The sequence below is a fragment of the Mesocricetus auratus genome, unplaced genomic scaffold, assembly GCF_017639785.1.
Source record: "Mesocricetus auratus isolate SY011 unplaced genomic scaffold, BCM_Maur_2.0 Super-Scaffold_100004, whole genome shotgun sequence".
Lineage (NCBI taxonomy): Eukaryota > Metazoa > Chordata > Mammalia > Rodentia > Cricetidae > Mesocricetus > Mesocricetus auratus.
Genome location: NW_024429189.1, coordinates 39,418,350 through 39,439,998, shown reverse-complemented (window position 1 = coordinate 39,439,998; position 21,649 = coordinate 39,418,350). Strand labels below are relative to the sequence as shown.

The window sequence follows — 21,649 nt, the reverse complement described above, 5'->3', positions numbered from 1 at the left end:
TTTTGTGCTGAGTCGTTGCTGGGTCCTAAGAGCTCCCTCGGGGGAGGGGGTGAGAAGGCATGGCCTCAAACACAGGGAGTCAGATCAAAGGCAAACAGCAGACTCGTTTATCCAACAATGGGGAGAGCCTTGTATACCCTCCTGCCAGCCCTAGACTGCCTTCTGATCCATTGACATTGTATGGTTGCCCCTCATTGGCTAGGCATGATCAAGCCCTCTGACAGACTCCAAGTTGCCTCATCTCACAGCCTTGTAGGTCTTATCTTCCTACACTGAATCCTTGCTTGATAGACCTGAGAAATACATTACTTGAGATTGCTCACCTTGGCAGGAGCCTGGGCTGTGTCATGTGACCATGTGCAAATGTTCCCGTCAATAGCCCCAGCTAAGGTCCAGTTGGCAGCTGGCTTCAACTACTAGATGTATGAGTGAAGTTACCTTCCAGACGATTCCAGCTCCCTCTGTTTAGTCACCCTCATCTCCGAGTCTTCTTCATGAGTTACACTTGGTTAGCAACTCTGTCGAATACCTGACAAGAAGCAACTTAAAGGTGGAAAGGTTTGTCTTGGCTTACAGGCCGTGGTGGAAGGGAAAAGTACGCCAGCAGAAACACGAGGCAGCCAGTCACACTGTGAGCATGCGTGGTGGGAAGCGGAAAACAGGAAGTAGAGTCGGGCTTTAAAAGCTGGAGGCTGACCCTTAGTGACCCGCTTCTCCAGTGAGGCTCCACCACGCCTAAAGGTTCCCCAACCTTCTAAGCACCACCAGCCGGAAGTCAGAGTTCAAACACACACACACCACACACACACACACACACACACACACACCTGTGGGGCGGGTATTTCACTTTCAAACCACAGCTTCTCCCTGGCTGAGGTCTGAGATGTGGAGCCCACATCAGTCAGTCCCATGATGCTCTGTCTGGATTCCGTAACCATTAATATTTGAAATAGGTTGTCACACAGCAGAGCTAACTGGAGCAGTGGGAGAAGAGCGTCTCTCCGGGAAGAAACAAAGAGTCGCCATGAAATTTGAGGACACACTTCTGGAACGAGTCATCCCATGGACTAATTTAGGCCTCTGAGTTTGCAGACATCGAGACTGGAGGCAGCTGCCATAACAGCGTGTGGATTCCCCTTAACTTCACAGGACTGAGAGAGATCCTACCAAGGGCAAGAGGTGGGGGGGGGGGCGCTCTCTCAGGAAGTTTAGTGTTTAAAGATAAAAGAGCAGAGCTAGGAGGGGAGGGGAAGGAAACGGAGGGATCAGGAGAGGGGGCAGGAAGGATACGAAATACCCAATTGAAAGTTAAAAAAAAAAGATGAAGGTAGCCATTGGGTTTGAGAGGACAGAGCACCCATGACCTTGAAAAGAAGAGTGTCAATGGGGTTGGGACAGAAGTTTAACAGGGACTGTGATCACTCAGAGAAGCCGGAGTTGTCTATTCTATTACTTCAGAGGTTGGGTCAGCCCTGCCATAGGCAGATACTAACGGCTGCTCAAGTTATAGTTTAACTGCTTAAAGAACAAAGGAGCCTGGGCTGAGTAGAACACAGATTTGTTGTTGTTTTGTTTTGTGTTTTGGTTTGAGACAGCGTTTTGCTTTGTAACAGCCCTGGCTGTCCTGGAACTCACTCTGTAGACCAGACTGCCTTCGAACTCAAGAGATCCTCCTGTCTCTGCCTCCCGAGTGCTGGGACTAAAGGCGTGCGCCCTCACCGCCCAGCTCCAGCACACCGTTTTGACATCAGACAGAACAGGGTTGAAACAAGTGTGGCCAAATTATTTAAACGTATTGAGTTTCTTTTCTCTGCAAACTGTAGGGTAGTTTAAAGCAGCCCCCCACCTCTCTATTTTCCCCCCAGATTCTGCAGTGAGGCTGGAAACTGACTTACAAAAGGCAGACTTTGCAAATCCAGGATACCCTTGGCTTAGAGAAACTCAGAGATAGTAACTAGAGGGGTGGTTAGAATCAAGGCTCTTTTACAGCATTAACAAAAGGCAGTGAATAGAGAAATAGCAAGGGCTTTTAGGGGTGGCAAGCTGTGGGAGGTAAGTACATGGGGAGCGAGGAGACTAGCGGAAAATAAGGGCTATTTTAGTAAAGTTTGTTAAATTGATTCCTCTTGGTGATTCTGGAGTTACCTTGGGGTTGTCAGGAGAGACAGACTCACAAATGGAAATTTATGTCTTGCTTTTAGGGAAATAGGGAGGAGGGCACAGGGACTTTTTTTTTTTTTTTTTTTTTTTTTTTTGCCTGTGCTGTTTCTCCATTGTTTTTAAGTTAAAATAAGCCATATGTTGGAGTGATTTATTTTGGGATAGAATCTACAAGGATCAGGACATTCACAGTCTGGGGACAGCAGAGTTGGCTAAGTGACTTTTCCTTGCAAAACATGAAGACATGAGTTTGATCCCCCAGAAACCACATTAATAATAATAATAATAATAATAATAATAATAATAATAATAATAAACATGCATGTACCAGCATGCTATAAAGTCAGAGAGTGGGACAGACAAAGAAATGAATGGCAGCACTAGCTATATTCAAGAAATATCTGCAGAGGGGTCCTCAATCCAAGAATCAGAAACTCTTAGGCTGAGGAAGTCATAGAACAGAAGGGAGAAGGATCTGAAATGTGTTCCTTTTGGCCTGAGGAGGTGTGGCTAGGGAAATAAGGCTGGAGATGGACTGAGGAACAATACGGCACTCATAGACATCTCTTGTAGCCAGTATCGCTGTCATGGAGGACCAGTAGAGGGATATGGGCATGATGCAGAAAAATAAGTCTCATCAGTCCTGGCGAATTGTCATTGTTTAAGCAGAATGGGGGAGGGGGTTACAGACCACAGCTAAAGGCATGTTTATAATCCCAAAGCTAGGGAGGTGGAGATGAGAAGATCCTTCAGCCAGCCCAGAAAGACCCTGTCTCAGAGTTCCAGAGAAACCCTGTCTCAAACAAGCAAACAAGGATCAAGATACACAGTTTCTGAGGAACAGCCCCTCAGCACTGCACACACACACACACACACACACACACACACACACACACACACACACACACACACGCACAGAGGGGGGGCTGGGCATGGTGACACGTGACTCTAATTCCAGCATTTGGGACACAGAGGCAGGTGGATCCTTGAGTTCCTGGCCAGCCTGATCTACATAATAAGTTCTAGGACAGTCACAGATACACAGAGAAACCCCGTCTCAAAGCAAACAAACAAGAATAAAAAGAATAAAGATAATAACATAGATTGTTAACAGCACAAAAATGAGACAGAATTTTGGCACAAGTTTAGGCATATAGCAGTTGCTTTATACTCATCTTTAAAGCCCATTTTACTAGTCAGGCATGGTGGAACACCCCTGTAATTCCACAACTTGGAAGGCTAATTCAAGAGGATCATTACTCTAGGCAGTTCTGGGCTATGTAGTGAGAATTTGTTTAAACAAAACAAAATCACACGCTTACAGAGTGGCTACTTGTGTGCCAGCCCTGTGCAGCAGTGACAGCATGCAAGGGTTGGAAGTCCTAGTTCATGGTTTTAAGAAACTCTGCAGGCCAGTGAGGACCTATACCTACAGCAACCACACTAGAGAAGAAGACTGTGGCAAAGAAAAAAGCCCAGACACTGTGCTGAGAAAGGCTTTTTTGGGTAGGATTTTTGTCTGCCACTCAAGGCAGGGCGTCAGTTCCCCAGGTGGACAAACTTAGGACCAATTCTATTCAAAGGCTGGAGACTAAGGATAGCACATCTCAGAACAGTGGGATTACCCGGGTGTAACCTAAGAAGACCCGGTGTGGGAGGGGATGAGGGATAAATCCAGAACATAAGAAGGAATGGGGCTGAAGAGGCTGTTGAGAAAGGATTTTCAATTTTGTCCTGTGCAAGCAGGAGACTGAGTACCTCCTGATAAGGAAGTGACGAAACTAGTCCTGTCCATGCAAATGAATTGGGTGTTTTCTTAGCCTTGTAAAATGCCTTGATCTTTGAAACACACACACACACACACACATACACACACACACACACACACACACACACACACACACACACACACGGTGCTGCGCTCTGTTTTCCAGTCACACTACTACAGTGCCCTTCCTCCCTTCTTGGGAGACACCCATGAACCCACTGGGTAGAAAACACACAGAAACAGTGTCCAGATGAGTTTCCCATGGTCGTATGTGGCCGAGGATAACTATGAATGTGCCCCAACAGAAAACATTAAACTTACTTAAAACATTGTGATTTATTTTACAATTTACTCATTAACTTATTTTTGTAATTCAGTTGCATGGTGTTTGAGCATGATGAACTTTGTGGGTAACAATGTCATGTTGAAATGTCAAAGTTGTGCACCCCTAAAAGGAATGACGCTAGCTTTTTCTACACAGGGCAAAGAAAAATTTAGCCTTCCATTCTGTCTATAGAAAATAATGTTAATCTCATATAAGTAGTGATCAAACAAAAACAAAAGAGTGGGCTAGAGAGATGGTTTGGTGGCTAAGAGCACTTACTGAACAGGCACAGGGCCTGAATTTGGATCCTAACACCCATGTGATATGCTGAGTGTGACCACATGTGTGACCAAGCCCTGTGTGAGACAGGCAGGGGGAGTCTTCTCTGGGACTTCCTGGGGCCACCCCAGCACCAGCGTCAGTGAGAGACCCTGTCCCAAAAGAATGGCAGCGTGATAGAGTAGGCCATCTGGTGTCTCTCCTCTGGCCTCCACATGCACAAGCTCACATGCATGCATACCCCTCCCTAACATGCATGCATGCATGCCCCATACTTACATGCATGCATACCATATACCTACACACATGTGCCCCATACTCACACACATGCATACTACATACTCAAATGCACACATAACTCACTCTCACACACACCTACTCCACCCTCACACACAATGCATACCTCACTCACACACATGCACACATGCACACCCCACACTCATATACATGCATACCCTTTACTCACCCTCATGCTTACCCCACACTCACACACATGTATATTCCACACTCACACACATGCACACTCCACACTCACACATATGTGTACTCCACACTCACACACATGCACACCCCACACTCACACACATGCATACTCACACACATACATGTACACTCCACACTCACACACATGCATACTCCACACTCACACTCACACACATGCCCACCCCACACACACAAGTATTCCACATTCATACAAAGCAGGAAAGAAGTCAGTAGAGATGCAACTGGTAGTTACATGGTAATGGCAGTTAGATTGTGATGTTTTTAAACATAAGTTTTATAAGTTTGAGATCTGATATGCCTGATTTCTCCTCATGCTGAATTGCTTTTGTACCTACCTTTGCACTGGCAATTCTGTATCCTCTTTCTTAAAGAGCATTCTCAGAATCTAGTCTGTTTTAAATACCACAAACTCCAGATAAGCTACTGAGTGCTGCGCTCTCTTTTATTGGTTTCCCCAAATCTGCCTGCAACTTTGCAAACAGTCATTTTATTAAAACTGCCCCAATTTCACAGTTTCAGCGTGCCATCTGTTGCCAGGACCCTGACGGATGCAGCAGTATTCATATTAGTCATAATCTTTGTTCATCGCTTACACAACACAGTCTTTTGTATGTACAAGGAAATCCGTAATAATACGAAGGATATGTGATACATATGTATGCTATAGATATTTCCTTCTACAGTGTTTGCTATGTATATGGCATGCGTATTTTAAGAACTGTTAACACTGCTCTCTGGAGAAGCCTGGGAGACAGAGACTAGACAAGGAAGTGCTTTGATCATATCTCCTTTCTTTATTGTTATTTCTATGTTTATGTATTCAACTCTCAAAATTTTGATTTAACTTTTGCCCAAAAAAAATCCCTGGGTACTTTTTTTTGAGGATGGTTAAAATTTAAGCATGAGGGCTCACTTATGGTTAGTCTATATGTTGTTTTATTTGTTGTTGTTGAATTATTTTAAATCATTTTTATTTCTGTTTTTGCAATACTAAGGATCAAACCCAGGTCCCCATGCATGCTAGGAAAGTGTTCTACCACTGAGCTACACCCCAACCTTTTATACTTTTCAGGCAGGGTTCCACTATTTTCCCTGTCAGGAGTCTCCTGCCTCTGCCCTCTGGCAGCCAAGGGTGTATTTGTACAGCATTGCATCAGCAATATGACTTATTTTAAGACTCTATAAGGTCAAGGTTCTGACAATGCAGATCAGGCTCTGCTCTGCCATTCGTTACACCATGCCGAATAGAACAGTAGTTTTCAAGTGGCTCTTGCTCAAAGTTGCTCCATAGTTCAGAAAACACTGGCTACCCAGGCTAAGTCTATCCCTTAATATGTCATGGAGCAATTTGCTCCATTTTGAGCACAAACACTGAGGCAGAATGACACAAATAAAAAACAAAAACCCTCTGTCCAGCACAAACCATGGCACAGTACTGACAAGGAACTTATTTATGAAGATGACATGCAGCCTCCTTTGAACTTAGCAAATGAAATAAGAAACACATGGAAACATGAGAGGGGCTGGAGAGATGGCCCAGCTCTTAAGAGTGCTGGCTGTTCTCGCAGAGGACCTGGGTGTAATTCCCAGCATCCACGCGACAGCTCACAACTGTCTGTAACTCCAATTGCAGGGATATCAGACTCCCTCTTCTGGCCCCCAAGAGGACCAGGCATGCAAGTGGTACACAGACATACGTGCAGGAAGACATCCATACACTTGAGGGGGAAAAGTATAAGAAAAGCCAGGGTTTGAAGTAGTCAAGCACATCAGACCAACAATGGATGCCACCCCCTCACCAGAGGGACACTCCCAATTGGACACAGTAGTACTCACTGTCTAATCATCAAACACTCCAGGACATGCATGAGCCACAGGCAACTAATTCTTCACTTGGATTCTGTCCTGGGGCTCAAGTCCTGACTGATTTAATTGCAGGATGTGACCTATTCAGACCCTCGTTTATCCAGACCCAGCCCTGAGCCTTGCATTCTGCACCTGTTCAGCGTTTGAGACCACCAGGGTCTGCCTCTCCTTTCAGATTGGTCTCCCCGTATCCTTTCTGATCACCTGCAGTGTCTTTCTTGGTGCTCGCTTCAGTTCTCTGATCTTGCTTTCAACAAGGGCTCTTTGAACCTTCCACCTCTTTAACCCTTTTAGTGCCATTTTATGTCTCATCTACACTTTTATTATGTGAACTCTAGTGTGTGATCTAAACGTTTAATATCAGTAATTAAGACTGAAGGAAAGTGCTTGTGACTGCTGGCAGCCGTGTCCACCAAGCCAAATGGGTAGCACTTGGTGAATCAAAGCCAGTAAAACTGACAAAGCTTATAGATTTATTATTATTTTTTCAATGAATTCTCACATCACAGAGACACAAAGTCAACCATCAACATTTCTGATGTGAGATGCCCTGAAGTATGGCGCCTGGGAATCTTGAATATTTTAAAATGAAAATTGTAATTTCAGAAGCAAGATCTTTCTGATTGCCTGCCCTCCTATTCACTGCCTGTCTCCCCTGAACTGATATGGAGAAACCAAAATTAGGGTTTAGAGACATGGTTCAGTGGGAAAGAGCTGGCTGCTCCTGCAGAGGACCCGAGTTTGGTCCCAAGCACCCACACGGTGCCTCACAGCCACCTGTAACTCTAACTCCAGGGGATCTGATGCTTCCTTCTGCCTCTGAGGACAACAGGCATGCATATAGTGCACAGATATACATGCAAACAAAACATCATATACATAAAATAAAAAATAATAAAAATCCTTCTTCATTGTTGGTGGTGGTAGTTTTCAAGAGAGGTTTACTCTATGTGGCCCTGGCTGTCCTAGAAGTTGCTCTGTAGACCAGATTAGCCTCAGACTCAGAGATTTGCCTCCCAAGTTCTGTGATTAAAGGCATGAGCTAAAGTAAAAAAAAAAATCATTAAAAAAACAGAAAATGAAACCAGATTTACTCTTCCCCAAGGTGAGTCTCAGAACTCGAGCCCTCCCCTCTAAAGCAAGCCATTAAGTCCTGGAGTGGTCTCTCTCCCTTTTCTCCTCTCTCTCGAGAAAGCACATTCCAGAAGATTCCTGCCCCAAACAGGCAGATGAAGTTCTCCGCAGAAAAGCCAAGGAGAATCTGGAAGTCCTCGAAGGAGGGGGTGAGATGCCCTCCTGCCACCAGTTGAGGGGTTACTTTTATCCAGTCACCTTCTTCACTCATGTCCACTCTCTATCAAACAGCACAGACAGACAGGTCTTCCTAGTGTGTTAGTTTGTGTTATGTTTGTTTTTGAGACAGGAGCTTACTCTGAAATCCAGACGGACCTTGTACTTAACACAATCTTCTAGACTCACTCTCCTGAGTGCATGTGCCACCAGGCCTGCCTGGCATTCTTTTCTAGAGGTTCATGTGCTATTTGAACCTTTGACTAAGTGAGTCTGTTTGGCTTCTCTTGTTAATCTGTCTTGCCATAGGATTGTGATGAATAAGAAAAGGGCCTATCCCATCCAACCCTACACCAACTGATGTTTCCTTGTATTGGAACTGATGGTCTGCCATAAAGAATAAACTAGCCTAATGTTGCTCTTTCAAAAGACACTTTTAAATTATTTTTATTTTATGTGTATAGGTGATTTGCCTGTGCACCTTGTGCATGCAGTACCTGTGGGGGCCAGAAAGGGGTGTCAGGTCCTCCGGAACTGGAGTTACAGAGATTATTAAGCCATCCTGTGAGTGTTGTGAAATGGAACTGGTGCCTTGCTTACAGTTTTAGAGGGTTCATGATCATTGTGATGAGAAGCAGAAAGGCAGGGTTCTCAGCAGTACCTGAAAGCTTTACATCCTGATCTGCAGGCAGCAGGCAAAGATAGAGATGAAGTGAGAGACAGAGAGGAGAGAGATGATAGATAGATAGATAGATGGATGGATGGATGGATGGATGGATGGATGGATGGATAGATGGAGACTAGGCATGGCATGGACTTTTGAAATGTCAAAGCCCACCCCCAGTGACACACCTCTTCCAGCAAGGCCACATCTCCATATCTTTTGGGGACCAAGCATTCAAACATGAGCCTATGGGGAGGGACCATTCTCATTGAAACCACCATAGTTAAGTCGGCCATTAACTAGTGCCCTCACAGTTGCCACCGAGTAATGGACATTAAAGAAGCACTTTCATTCTCTTCAAATCTTGGAGATGCTCAACAAGGTGTCCTCTCTGAGGAGAGACAACTTACCAGAGGATGGCTTGCGTTTCTGCCCACGGACCGGGTTCTCCTAGGTCTCCAGAGGACTGAGGCCAAAGGCTGCTTTCCTAGCAGGTTTTAGGCCAGCAACATGGACCGCTGTCCTGAACAACCTCTCGTAAGGGGAGACCTGAAAGACAGCTCTCTTGTTTGAGTCTGGAGTGGCTCCCACAGACCCACATGTTTGAAAATCAGGTACCTGACTGGTGGTGCTGTTTGGTGGGTCGTGAAACCTTTGGGACATGGGACCTCTCTGATGGATGCAGGTCACTCCAGACAGGCCTTTGAAGGCTAGAGTCACTTCCAGCTCTGGTCTGTGTTTCCTGTTTCCTCTTCCATACTGTGAATGGCACGGCCAGTCCAGCTTCTTTTTCTACCATGAAGCACGGAAATGAGCTAAAAAGAAGTAATTTTTTTTTCATCCCCTTCAGTTATTTCTGTCGGGTATTTTTGCCACACGGAGGAGGAAAAGCAATTAATACAATGGCCAGATTTGGTAAAAAGCAGGGACGTTTGTTGAGTGGGAACTCACATGTCACATTATGGTCCAGCCTCTATGTGGCCTGTTGGGATGGAGGCTTTGGAGCCAGGGGATGCGGCTGAACTTCTGCCATGGAAACAGGGAAATAGAAGAACTGCTCACTATGCAGATATAAGCACACAAAACGATAAATGCAGGGGCACAGAGAAAAAGGCCGTTAACATGGAACCCACTGGCAGTTTGGGGTCCTTAGGTAGTCACTTGCACTCAACACCAAATGCCTCTGGAAAGCAAATAGCTTCCGGAACATACTGACTGGCAGTAGTTAGTTTTCTTCCCTACACAACTGAAGTATGCAATCATGTGACTTCACCCCACCACCACCACCACCACCACCACCACCACCACCACCACCAAAATACTTTCCATTCTTGCCATGCCTGAGATTCTTTTAGTAAGACAAAACCTTCCATCCCACAATTAGAGATAAGATGTGGTGCCCTGGGAGGTGGAGTGTGCTGCTTAGATACAGAGGAGGGCTGTCGTGGGGGACCCTCTGACATCTCATCGTAAAAATTCTTTCTTCTCTTGGGAAGCCGTGGAATTAACAGGATGCGACATCGCCTATTGTTCTTAAGCAAGGCACATAATCTCTTTGTCCTCTCTCAGAAGACAGGCTTTACACGTGTGCCAAGAGACAGGGACATCTGCAAGTGCCCTGCTTAGTTTAGAAACCCCTGATGTTTCTCTAAAGTAAAATGAAGATGCCTGCCCTAGACTGGCTAACGCTGGGAGACCCCCAAAGGCCTGGGAGAGTGAGCAGAAACTTAACACCCTGACTGGCCTCCTGCTATCACCTTGAGTTGTTTGCAAAGACTTGTAAGAAGGGAGCAGGCCTTTATCTTCTCCCAAACCACACAGAGAAATCAACAAACAAATAAATAAAAAACATTCCTACCAGTTCCTGGGTCCAGCCATTGTGAGGACTAAACAATATTAGTCGGGAAAAGACCCCAAAGACCGGAAAACTCAGTGTAGGTAACGCCAGATTCTTTTGAACTACGGCTGTGATTGACAACTTTATTATTGTGTAACTGATACACAATAAATAATTTATATTTGAAATGTATTGTTTGGTCTGTTTTGGCATGAGAATGTAATCATAACATCGTCACCTCAATCGAGAGAATGGAAACATCCACACACCCCCAAAGTCTCCTCCTACTCTTTTGTAATCTTTTCCTACTCTATCTCCACACAGCTCATCTACCAGAAGCCACCAATGTATTTTCTGTCAGTACAGATAATTTTCACTTTCTAGTCTATAGTATAAATGAACTCCTATTACACGTACTCTTGCTTTTGTGGGGACAACAACATCTTGCTATGTAGCCACGTAGCCCAGGCTGGCCTTGAAATTCTGATCCTCCCGCCTCCACTTTCCAAGTGCTGGGATTACAAGTGTGTAACACTACACCAAGCTTAATTGTTCCTTTTTATGGCTGCTTTCCCCGCGTCTCCGAGTTTTCATTTCTGAATGATTAAGTAAAACTATCTAAATAAATCTCTTCCCCTTTTAACCCGTCTTCTGCTGTAGGCTAGGAGCGTGCTGGCTGTAACTCCGTGAAGTGTGAAGAGACCCATAAACACTGGGTGAATACACAAGTTAGTACCTGCTTACCAATGGGTATTCGTGTTGTTTCCAATTTGGGGCTCTTACAAAAGAAGGATTAGACACATTCATGTGCAAGTCTATAAAAATGTGTGCTTTCTGCTCTCTTAGGTAAACACCTAAAAGTGAATGACTGGGCAATGCGATTGAGTGTGCAGCTTTTAAAAACTAACAAGCTGCTTCCCAAAATGGCTGCACCCTTCATATTCCAAGCAGCGGTATCCAGGTGTTAACGTTCTTCTGCCTTCTTTCTAGCACCCGGCATGGCTGGTTTTTTTCTTTTGTGTGGTTTTTGTGGGTTAAATCCAGGTCCTTGAACACGCTAAGGAAGTACTCTGTCATTGAGCTACATCTCCTTCATGGTCAGTCATTTTAGCTTTAACTGTCCATCAGGTCCGATTTTTGATTTTGATTTTCCAAATGACTAATAGAACCAAGCATCTTCTTATTTGCTTTGTGTCTTTATTTATCTTAAATATCTCTTTGGAACTTGCTTTTTATACAATTGAATCTTCAGAGTTTTATATATATTCAGAAGAACATGAACACCTAGGATGTAAATTCATTATCCTATATGTCTTCCAGAAGAACTTATTCCAAAACAAGAAGACTAAGTTGGATTTTTTATTTAGTTTCTCCTGGTTTTCTGTTTCACTAATCTTCTGTCTGATCTCTATCGTTTCTTTTCTTTGCTTACTTCAGGTTTATTCTTATTTAATCCATATCTCTCTCTCTCTCTTTGGTGTGTGTGTAAGTGTGTGTTCATGAATACTTTTATTTTATTTTTGTTTGTTTAGACACAGAGTCTTGCTAGACAGTCTGTTCTACTTTAATTTCTGCTACTGTAATAAAATACCCTGACGACTAAATGCAGTTTAGCAGTGGGAGGAGGTTATTTGGCTTAGAATTCCATGTTATAGTCCATAATTGCAGCAACATCCCAGTGGCATGAGTTTAAGACCACTGGTCATACCACACCCACAGTCAGGAGTACACAGGAAGAAAAGCATCGCGTAGCTTGCCTGCTGCTATTCATACTCAACGCGCTTTCTTCACTCTCACACATTTCAAGGCCCAGGCTTCCCACTTCAAATAACTATTGTGGTAACCCACCATAGACATGCCCACAGACCAGACTGATCAAGACAATTCCTCGTTAAGACTCTTTCCCCAGGAAATTCTAGGTTGTGTCAAGTTGACTGTTAAAGCTTACCAGTACATACCCCAAACTGGCCTTGAACTCACAATCTTCCTACATAAGCCTTCTGAGTGCTGAGATTACAGACAAACACCACCATGATCAGTCTCTGTCTTTTAATCATAATGTTTAGTCCACTTACATTTCATATGATTAGATCTTGCTGCTTGTTTTCTTTTTGGCCTGTAGATTCTTTTTGCTTTGTTTTAAAGAAGGTTTTATATCACAGATTAGGACATCTTGGAACTCATTATGTATCCCAGAGTGGCCTCACACCTGTGCTAATCCTACTGCCTCGGACTCCTAAATGCTAGGATTATAGATATAAGCAAGCTCCTATGCCCAGATTCCATTTGACTTATATATTCTTGATTCTCTTTATTTTCTTTTGCTTCCCAACTTAGTGATGTCATTTTTCAATTGTATGAATGTATGTTATGATTATATTTTGCTTCCTTTATCAACTTACTACCTATAATGCTGCTATTTTAGTGGGTGTTTAAGGGTTTATAATATATATAGAATAATAATTATATATCTATATATATAAATATAAAATTATATTCACCTAGGATACACCTAGTCACATACCATATGATTCCAGTAAGGATGTCATCCATTTCTTCCTCCTGGCTTGTATGCTATTGCTTCTAGTATTTTACTTATGCATCTACTGTAATACCCACAAAACATTGGTATTTTTGTTTAAACCATCAATTTTAAAGTTATAAAGATATTCAGATCTTAAGAAAAATAACCTCATATATTTTTCCCACAGAGTTACCCCTTTTGTCAGTCTCCAATTTTATCTATATCCATATTTCCATCTGGTGCTACTTTTGTTCTGCCTCAAACTTTTCCTTTATGTTTCTTGTATGCTAAGTCTGGTAGCAATGTATTCTTTCAGCTTTTATATGTCAAAAAAACACCTCTGATTCCCCTTCATCCTTGGGAGATGTTTTCCCTGGACTAAGTGTCTAGATGACAGGTTAGCTTTCTTTCAACTGCTTAAAGATGTCACTCCATTGTGTTATTTCTTAGGAGAAATCTATGGCAATCCCTACCTTTGCTCCTCTCAACATTTGTCTGTTTTTACTGACTGTCTTGAAATATTTTGTCTTCATGGCTGATTTTTGAGCGATTTGATTGGGATAGGATTTTGTGGTGTTTTCTTCATGACATTTTTGTGCTTAGGCTTCTTCTACCCATTTGTTTCTTATTCTCAACAAAGCTGGAAATTTTTAATTTCTTCAAATTGTGTGTCCTTCCCCGAACCTGAAGGATACTGGTGGCGTGTTTATCAGTCTCTGAGGCTGTCACGAGTTCTAAGCAAGGATACTTTCGTCCTTGTTAGGAAGTTTTTTCTGACATTTTCTTCCTGGGCTTTACTTTTAGACGCATTCTTTTGCTTTGTCTTCAAATTTGCAAATCTTTTGCCATGAATCCCATTGCTGTGATTTTCTTCTCAGATTTTAAATTTCTTAGTCTTTAGAATTTTGATTTAACATATTTTTGTCTATTTAACTTTTTAAGTATCTTGAACGTAGTAACAATAGTTGTTTTAATATTCTTATCAGTAATGTCTTTACCTGTGTGTGTGTGTGTGTGTGTGTGTGTGTGTGTGTGTTTTAGCAACTTCAGCTGATTTTTTTATGGGTTTTTATTTTTAGGTATATGATACTGTAAATTTTAGACCATTGGGTTCTGGATATTTTCATATGACAATACAAATTTTTCAGCTTTGTTCTAGAAAGCAATTATATAACTAGAAAACACTGAGCATTTTGCATCAGGTTCTACAGTTTGTGAGGTGGGATCAAGCAACAAGACAGTATCCTCTTAGAGCAGAGGTTCTCAACCTTCCTAACGCTGAAGGCCTTTAGTGCAGCGCCTCATGTTGTGCTGACCCCCAACCGTAAAATTATTTTCATTGCTATCCCATAACTGTAATTTTGCTACTGTTATGAATTTATAATGTAAATATCTGTGATTTCAGTGGTCTTTGATGACCTCCATGAAAGGGTCATTTGACCCTGAAAGGGGTCAGGACCCACAGGTTGAGAAACACTGTCTTAGAGACAGTCCTTGTGTCTCCTTGTAAGCAAAGATAGGCCACCTTTTCTGTAAAGGTGTAGCAAACTAAGCTACTATGAATTAAATTGTGTTCCCTCCCTGTCCAAACTTAGCAAGTCAACATCACAGCCTTCAAGGTGATGATTATTGGAGGTGGACCCTTTGGGGAAGCGCTTGGTTGGGTGATGTCAGGAAGTTGACGGGTCCTCATGATGGAATTAGAGCCCCAATGTGAGTTATCAGAGAGCTAGCCATTTCCCTGCCACATTGCAACACACCAGGGAAACACCATCACCCACAATCAAAGAAGAGCACTCTCAAGAAATCAGCCGTGAACATGGATCTTGGACTTCCTGTTTTCAGAACTGTGAGAAAAACACATTTTTGTTTCTTAAGCCACACAGGCTATGATACTGAACCAAATGAGACATTGGAAAGCATTTCAGGCTTTGTTGTAACTACTCCATTCTGCTACAGTAACACGAACACAGCCACAAACCGAATGTACACAAACGGGCCTGGCTGTGCACCTACATTTTGTTATGTACCCTGCAATGTGAGTTGCATAGGCATATCAAAAAAGCCCAACTACTTACAAAGTATACTTAGCTCTGGGCCACACACAAACAAATGGTGGATCCCCCCTATCCAATTTCTACCCAGATATGCCTTTTCTGTCTAAGTGATCTATTTCTGGTGTCGTATTGGGAAGTAAGAAGCCTGACTGGCACACTTAGTCCGGTCCTGTTTCGTAAGACACAGACTCGTAAGCTTCAGACAGACAAGAGCCATGCTGCTTTTCCTCAACTGCCAGAGAAGAATTCTCTACATAAACTTGCCTGTATCACCTGCCACACCCTCCAGCAGCCAGAGACTGCAGAAGGCTGTCTGATTTAATGCTAGAGTCTCTCCCTCAAGAAGGGCTTTGGACAACTTTTTGCTTCCCTCTCCTGCAGATTGCCCTTGCTCCTCTGTGTGAGCTATTTGTTTCATTGTCACCTGAAGCGCATGACTATAGACAGACACAGCTGAGCAGTCACAGTCATAGCTCAGCTCTGCTGCGGCACAGAGACAGAGACGAAGTAGAGCAGGCTATACGATAGAGCAGGTTTCTCCATTGGCCCATTGGAACCGGGGGTTCAGTAAAGTGCACCGCACCTTGCTGAGCTCAAACTGACTGGAGCTGTTGACATCTTGGGTCTTTTCATGCAAGCACTTCGCTATGAGACCCGGACTCTGCATTTTAAAACCAAGTGCCTCACCTAATAAAAATGCAATGCTTAGCAACAGAAATGGATTGCAACTATATTTAGCCAAACTAAAGCTCTCTAAAAATGTACTGGATGATATGATTGACACAATTGGTGATTCCTCTTGGCTTTTACTGATAGTAGTCACCTGGCTTGTATTCTGGCATGAGAAGAGTCCCACAGGTGGGAGATAATTTGATTTGTCAGGGGAACGAGGAAAAGGCAATGGACATAGATGAGAAGGAGTTCTGGACCAGAAGTCCCCCTGCCATTAAAGACTCTGTCTACTCCTGAATATCTGATCTCCAATTTCTCTTTGAAAAATATAATAACTCATTGAAAGAGAAAGCAGATCAAGATTATACAGACATCTGGAAGACTATACCTAAGATTTGAAGGGAAAAGTGACTTTCCCAAATGTGTATGGTAGTGAGCTGTGCTATTATACTATAGTATGTGTCCTTGATACAGTTTGAAGAGAATAGTGCTTTGCCTCTGGGATCCTCCTGCCCATAACCCTAGTTCAGTCACAAGGAAAACATCAAGCGAATCCCACTGGAGGAGCATTCCTTCTCAGAAGAGCATCCTAAATGATGACGGAGAACTTTTGAAGCCAGGAGGAGCTTGTAATAGGGGATCCCACAGCAGAGAAGGGACAAAAGAGGAAACCTGAATTTCACCCCAGTGAGTAATAGATTGATGCCTGACATTAATTCAGCAAATGTCCTGAGGTGACTTAAGGTGTCAGGAATAGTGGGAGCCCCCTGAAAACCTCAGGCAACTCTGACAATCTAAATCTGATTTTAAGTCTGTTGTAAGGGAAAGTGAACCATCCCTTTCACTGGGCTGTGTCCTTGGCCTTGTGAGGCTCACCACAACCAGTGTTTGCCTTCTGCTGTGAGCTGTCTGAAGTGTCTTGTCTGTCTTGAAGAACACAGCATAGAAACCATCAACAAGACATGTAAGCTGAATCCAAGTCCCAGTGTGATAGCTCATGCCTGTCATCCCAGCACTCAGGAGGTCGAGGCAGGAGGACCTCAAATTCAAGGCTGCCTTGGGCTATTTATTTCCAAGCCAGCCTGGGTGATATAGTGAGATCCTGTCTCATGAAACAAAACAAAACAAATAGCAATGAAATCTGAATCTAGATTTTAAAAAAGAAAAAAAAAAACCAGAATTAAAACAGTGTACCCAGAAGGCTATCTTCCCAAAGCATGTGTTATTTGTCACTGTGAATATGATCTCTCTAGGAGAAGCTCTGAGATGGAACCCGACCTTTTATTTTTAACACAACAGCTGAACTCTCAGTGTTTGCCTGCAATAACTGCAGACAATGCCTATAGACAGCACCTCTTCCAAATTAAGGAACGCTCCTTGAAATTCTCATTAAGTGCACATTACTGTTTTGTGGCTGATATCCTGGGAGTGATGATTGTTCACGTTACTCTGTTTCATAGTGCTGACTCTGTACCTGAGGCCTCAGCCTTCTGCTGCAGCAAGAGCAGATTCTGTACAGTACATTTGTCTCCAGTATGTTACTTGGTGTGGATACGTCTTGGGGGATTTTACCAGAAAACTTCTCCGATTATTACTCCTTGACTGTGCTTTAGCTGTTAAGTAGCCTCCCTTAAGATAAGCTGACATAAGTTCCCTCCCTTCTTTCCTCCCTCCCACCCCTTGTTTTTGAGACAGGGTCTCTCAGGTAGTCCTTGCTGTTCTGGAATTTGGTCCGTAGACCAGGATGGTTTCAAACTCACAGAGTTATGCCTGTCTCTGCCTCTTCAGTACTAGGATTAAAGGTGTGTACCACTATGCTCAGCTCTTTCTTTCTTGATGGGGGTCCAAGTATAAAACCCAGACCAATCTCAACCCCACAGTCCTCCTGTCTCAACCTCCTGAATACTGGTACCGGTGTTTTGCCAAACCATAAATCTTTTGGTGGTCTGTTTGTTTTTAAGATAGGGTCCCACTCTGTAACCCAGGCTAGACTGGAACTCAGGTATCCTAAGCTAGATTCAAACTATAGGCAACCCTCGTGACTCAGTCTCCAGGGTGCTAAGATTACATCCAGGGATCATTCTTTTCAAATATATTTTAAAAGATTTTTCATATGAGCCAGGCAATGGTGGTGCACGACTTTAATCCCAGCACTCAGGAGGCAGAAGCAGGTGAATCTCCTAGTTTGAGACCAGCCTGGTCTACAGTATGAGTCCCAGGACAGCAAGGGCTACACAGAAAAACCCTGTCCAAGAAAAAATTCCTTTTTCATATAATACATTTTGGTTACAGTCTTCCCCTCTCACGAGAGGGCTTCCGTTCTTAGAGAAAACTCAATAACTACGTGTCTTGTAGCTGGCCTTTGCAGTTGATTGCGGTCTAAGCTGGTTTGTAGACAGAGGGAGGTCCTATTAAAGCTGTCAGACTCCAACCTCCTGGTCCTGTCTTGGACTTTGGGGGCATCCGTGACACTGCGGCTGCCTAAGTGGCATTAATGCTGGGTGTTCCTTTCTGGTTCTTTTGGGACGACGCTCTGGTGAGCTGGCTTTCTCTGTGTGCTTGTTATGATTGCCACTGTGATCATGTATGAAGGGAGTGAGAGGTCACAGCTGCAGCTCCTCGTTTCCAGCATTGCCTTCGAATAGGCTTTGTTGCTTAAGCGGGGCACTTAGGCTCTGGGCCTCGGTGTCCTGTACTATAAAATAGGATATGCTCCCCAGGTATTTCAGGCTGTTATGAAGAGTGGTGATCAAGACAGCTGCCAACATTGTTTTAAAGTAAAAAAAAAATACAGCACTAATTCATATTTAAATAATTTACAGAACTACATGAATTTCCCAGTGCCCTTCAAGCCCTCTAAAATAGTCTTTTACTTGTGATCACTATGTCAGAAGCTGCAATTTGGTCACGGAGATGAACTGACTAACAGTGACTGGAGTGTGTGTGTGGGGGGGGGTGTCCTCCACAGTAGTTATGTCTGTCTTACTGACTCCAAATCAAAGACAGGTAGGTATTCTTAAGTGGCTTTGCCCATATTATAGAACTTACCAGTTTCCAGTAGGAGAGCTGGGAAATGAAGATCTGGCATTTTCTGCTTCTAAAGTGGCATTTTAAAAGCAGGCAGTGTTTTCAGAAACTCTCAGAAAATAGGATCCTCCAAACACAAGAAGGGGTTCAGAAGCTAAGACATCCTGGCAACAGCCATCTTGTAGCTGTGGGTATTGCTCAATTGGTAGGGTGCTTTCTTAGTATTCTTAAGACTCTGGGCCTGAACTCCAGAACTCAGAAAACACAGCATAGTGGTGTACAGTGGTGATCCTGACACTTCAGAGGTGGAAACAGGAGGAACCTGAACTCAAGGTCAGCTACATCAAAGGTTAAGGGATAACCTGGGTTTTGTGAAACCTTGTCTCATATATGTAGTGTACGTGTGTGTGTGTGTGTGAGAGAGAGAGAGAGAGAGAGAGAGAGAGAGAGAGAGAGAGAGAGAATAAATACCTCCCATGTGATTTTGAAACGATTGGGAAGAGCTACCTAGTTTTGAAGAAGCCACCAAGTACACCCTAAAGAGCAGGGCCTCCTGACGCCCCTGCCCATAGCTCCTTATCTTTTGCGTACCTTTTCATTAGCTTTAGTTCCTAAACCTTTAGACTTGCTCGTTAGCCAACTGTGACACCCACTCCTTAACTCCCAACTAAACTTCTTTTCCAGTGTGGAGCCGGGGCCAGCACGGCAGGGCCCAGGCCAGGAGAGAAAAGGTAGAGCAAACGGCTTCTGTTTCCTTTCCCAGGCTAGACCACCAGTGATCCGAACTGTCGGGACAGAGTGCGTCTGCACGTGCTAGCTGAGGCTCTTCTTTCCGCTTCTGGAAATGTCAGTCCCTTTTGGTATCAGAAGCTCTCCCTGAACAGTCTGTGCAGGCGTCCTCCTGATGGTATGTGCCAGTGCCAATAGCATTTTTTAAAGCTCCCTTTTGCGTCTTTATCTGATGAACCTGAGGTGATCTGGGGACGAGGAAGGCCTCACCATATCCGAGCTGTATCTCAAATGATAGTGATGCTCAGCCGGGGCCCTGACACCAAGGCTTTATGAGGATATCCCAAATGAGGCCAGAAGGCAGGAGGAAGGCCCCCTCATTGCCCATGGGATTTGCTAGCCCTCGCTTTGCTTCTAGGCAGCAAGGAGAGACTATGAGGTATGTGCTGTAAAAGCTATTTTCAGAGCTGTTAAGATTTAGTCACTCAACTGTTTCTAACTGGAGGAACCTATTATTTCCCTTCCTGAATCAGAACACATTTTATAATGAAAGCACATAGACAATCCCTGACTTATAATAATTGATTCAACGCATTCACTCCTTCCCAGCCCCTACCAACTTATTTGCCCCCGCCCCCACTCCCCTCGGGCTTGCACGCAGATGAATTAGTCTTTGTACAGATTCAAGCTTCTAAGAACCTGGTCTGCCCTTGGCCCTGCACTTGACAGGAAACTTCAGTGGGAAGTCTACAAGGCGGTTTGAATGGAAATGGCCCCCATGCGCTCACAGGGAGTGGTGGGAGGCGTGGCCTTGTTGGAGTAGGGGAGGCCTTGATGGAGGAAGTATGTCACTGGAGCTTTGAGTTTTCAGGTGCTCAAGCCAGACCCAGTGTCACTCTCTCTTCCTGCTGCCTGCCTATCCAGATGTAGGACTCTCAGCACCACATCTGCCTGCATGCCACCGTGTTTCTGGCCATGACAGTAATGAACTAAACCTCTGAACTGCAAGCTAGCCCCAATTAAATGTTTTCCTTTATAAGAGTTGCCATGGTCATAGTGTCTCTTCACAGCCGTAGAAACCCTAACTAAGACAGTCTATAAGGTTTGAACTTTGAGAATCTTCAATTTCATGTACCTCTGCTAAGGGTACATCCATCTAGTCACATGCTAAAGCCATCCTATGCGTCTGCAAAATTTGAAAAGGCAAAATATTTTAACTGTAGCTGTGACTGTTACCTCTTTCCATTCAGACATTTCCCCTTGCGCAATTCTCACATGGCTCAGCTGGTGTTGGAGACCCCACAACCACTGGAGAGTTTATCGGAGAGAATTTGGGCAGGAATTTTTATTGTGAGTTGAGTGGGATAAGTTTGTGTGGGCTCTGTCGTTTCTTTCAATAGTGGAGCTAGCACAGGCCACACCTGCACTAGCCAAGTCATTGATGTCTACTCAATACAGAAAAGGATTGGACAGATTTTTCTCTAGGTCTCCACGCTTCTCTCACCTGTGTACTACTGGTTTGCAGGTTCAGGAGTTCCAGTGAGTGCCCTTGTTTTTGCTAGATTTTTCTAGAACACATTGCAAAGCTTCAGAAAGTAATTAAGACCGTATTTTATTCCAAGTTTGTAAAACGCAGCTAGGAACAACTAAATCCAGGAGTTGCACAGGGCAAAATGACTGCAGAAGTTCTAGGCCATTGTTAGGAGTATCCCTGGCCCAGGATGTCAGTGTTACCATCCTAGAAGCGCTCGAATTCCCCTAGCAAAAGAGTTCATACCAAAGTCTCACTCCATGTGCACAATTAGTCAGATCTTTGGCCTATGGTGATTGGCTTCCCTCTCCAGCCCTCTGAAATGTCAGCCTTCTAATCACATGTTTGGGTTTTCCGGTGCCTGGGTCCAATCCTGACTCTACCTTGAGACCCCCACCAGAGTCACCCTGTATGAG

General features: G+C 43.9%; 1 long non-coding RNA gene across 3 annotated transcripts in view; it reads right to left on the bottom strand.

Annotated features, from left to right (window-relative positions):
- LOC106021953 overlaps positions 1-695 on the bottom strand; it is a 32,735-nt gene extending 32,040 nt beyond the window's left edge. For 2 of the 3 annotated variants that reach the window (XR_005877181.1, XR_005877182.1), the window contains exon 1: positions 324-695. This is a non-coding gene — a long non-coding RNA (uncharacterized LOC106021953). The remainder of the gene's footprint in view (positions 1-323) is intronic. The other variant, XR_002384886.2, reaches the window with a different exon arrangement.
- Between the last annotated feature and the right edge of the window lie 20,954 nt (positions 696-21,649).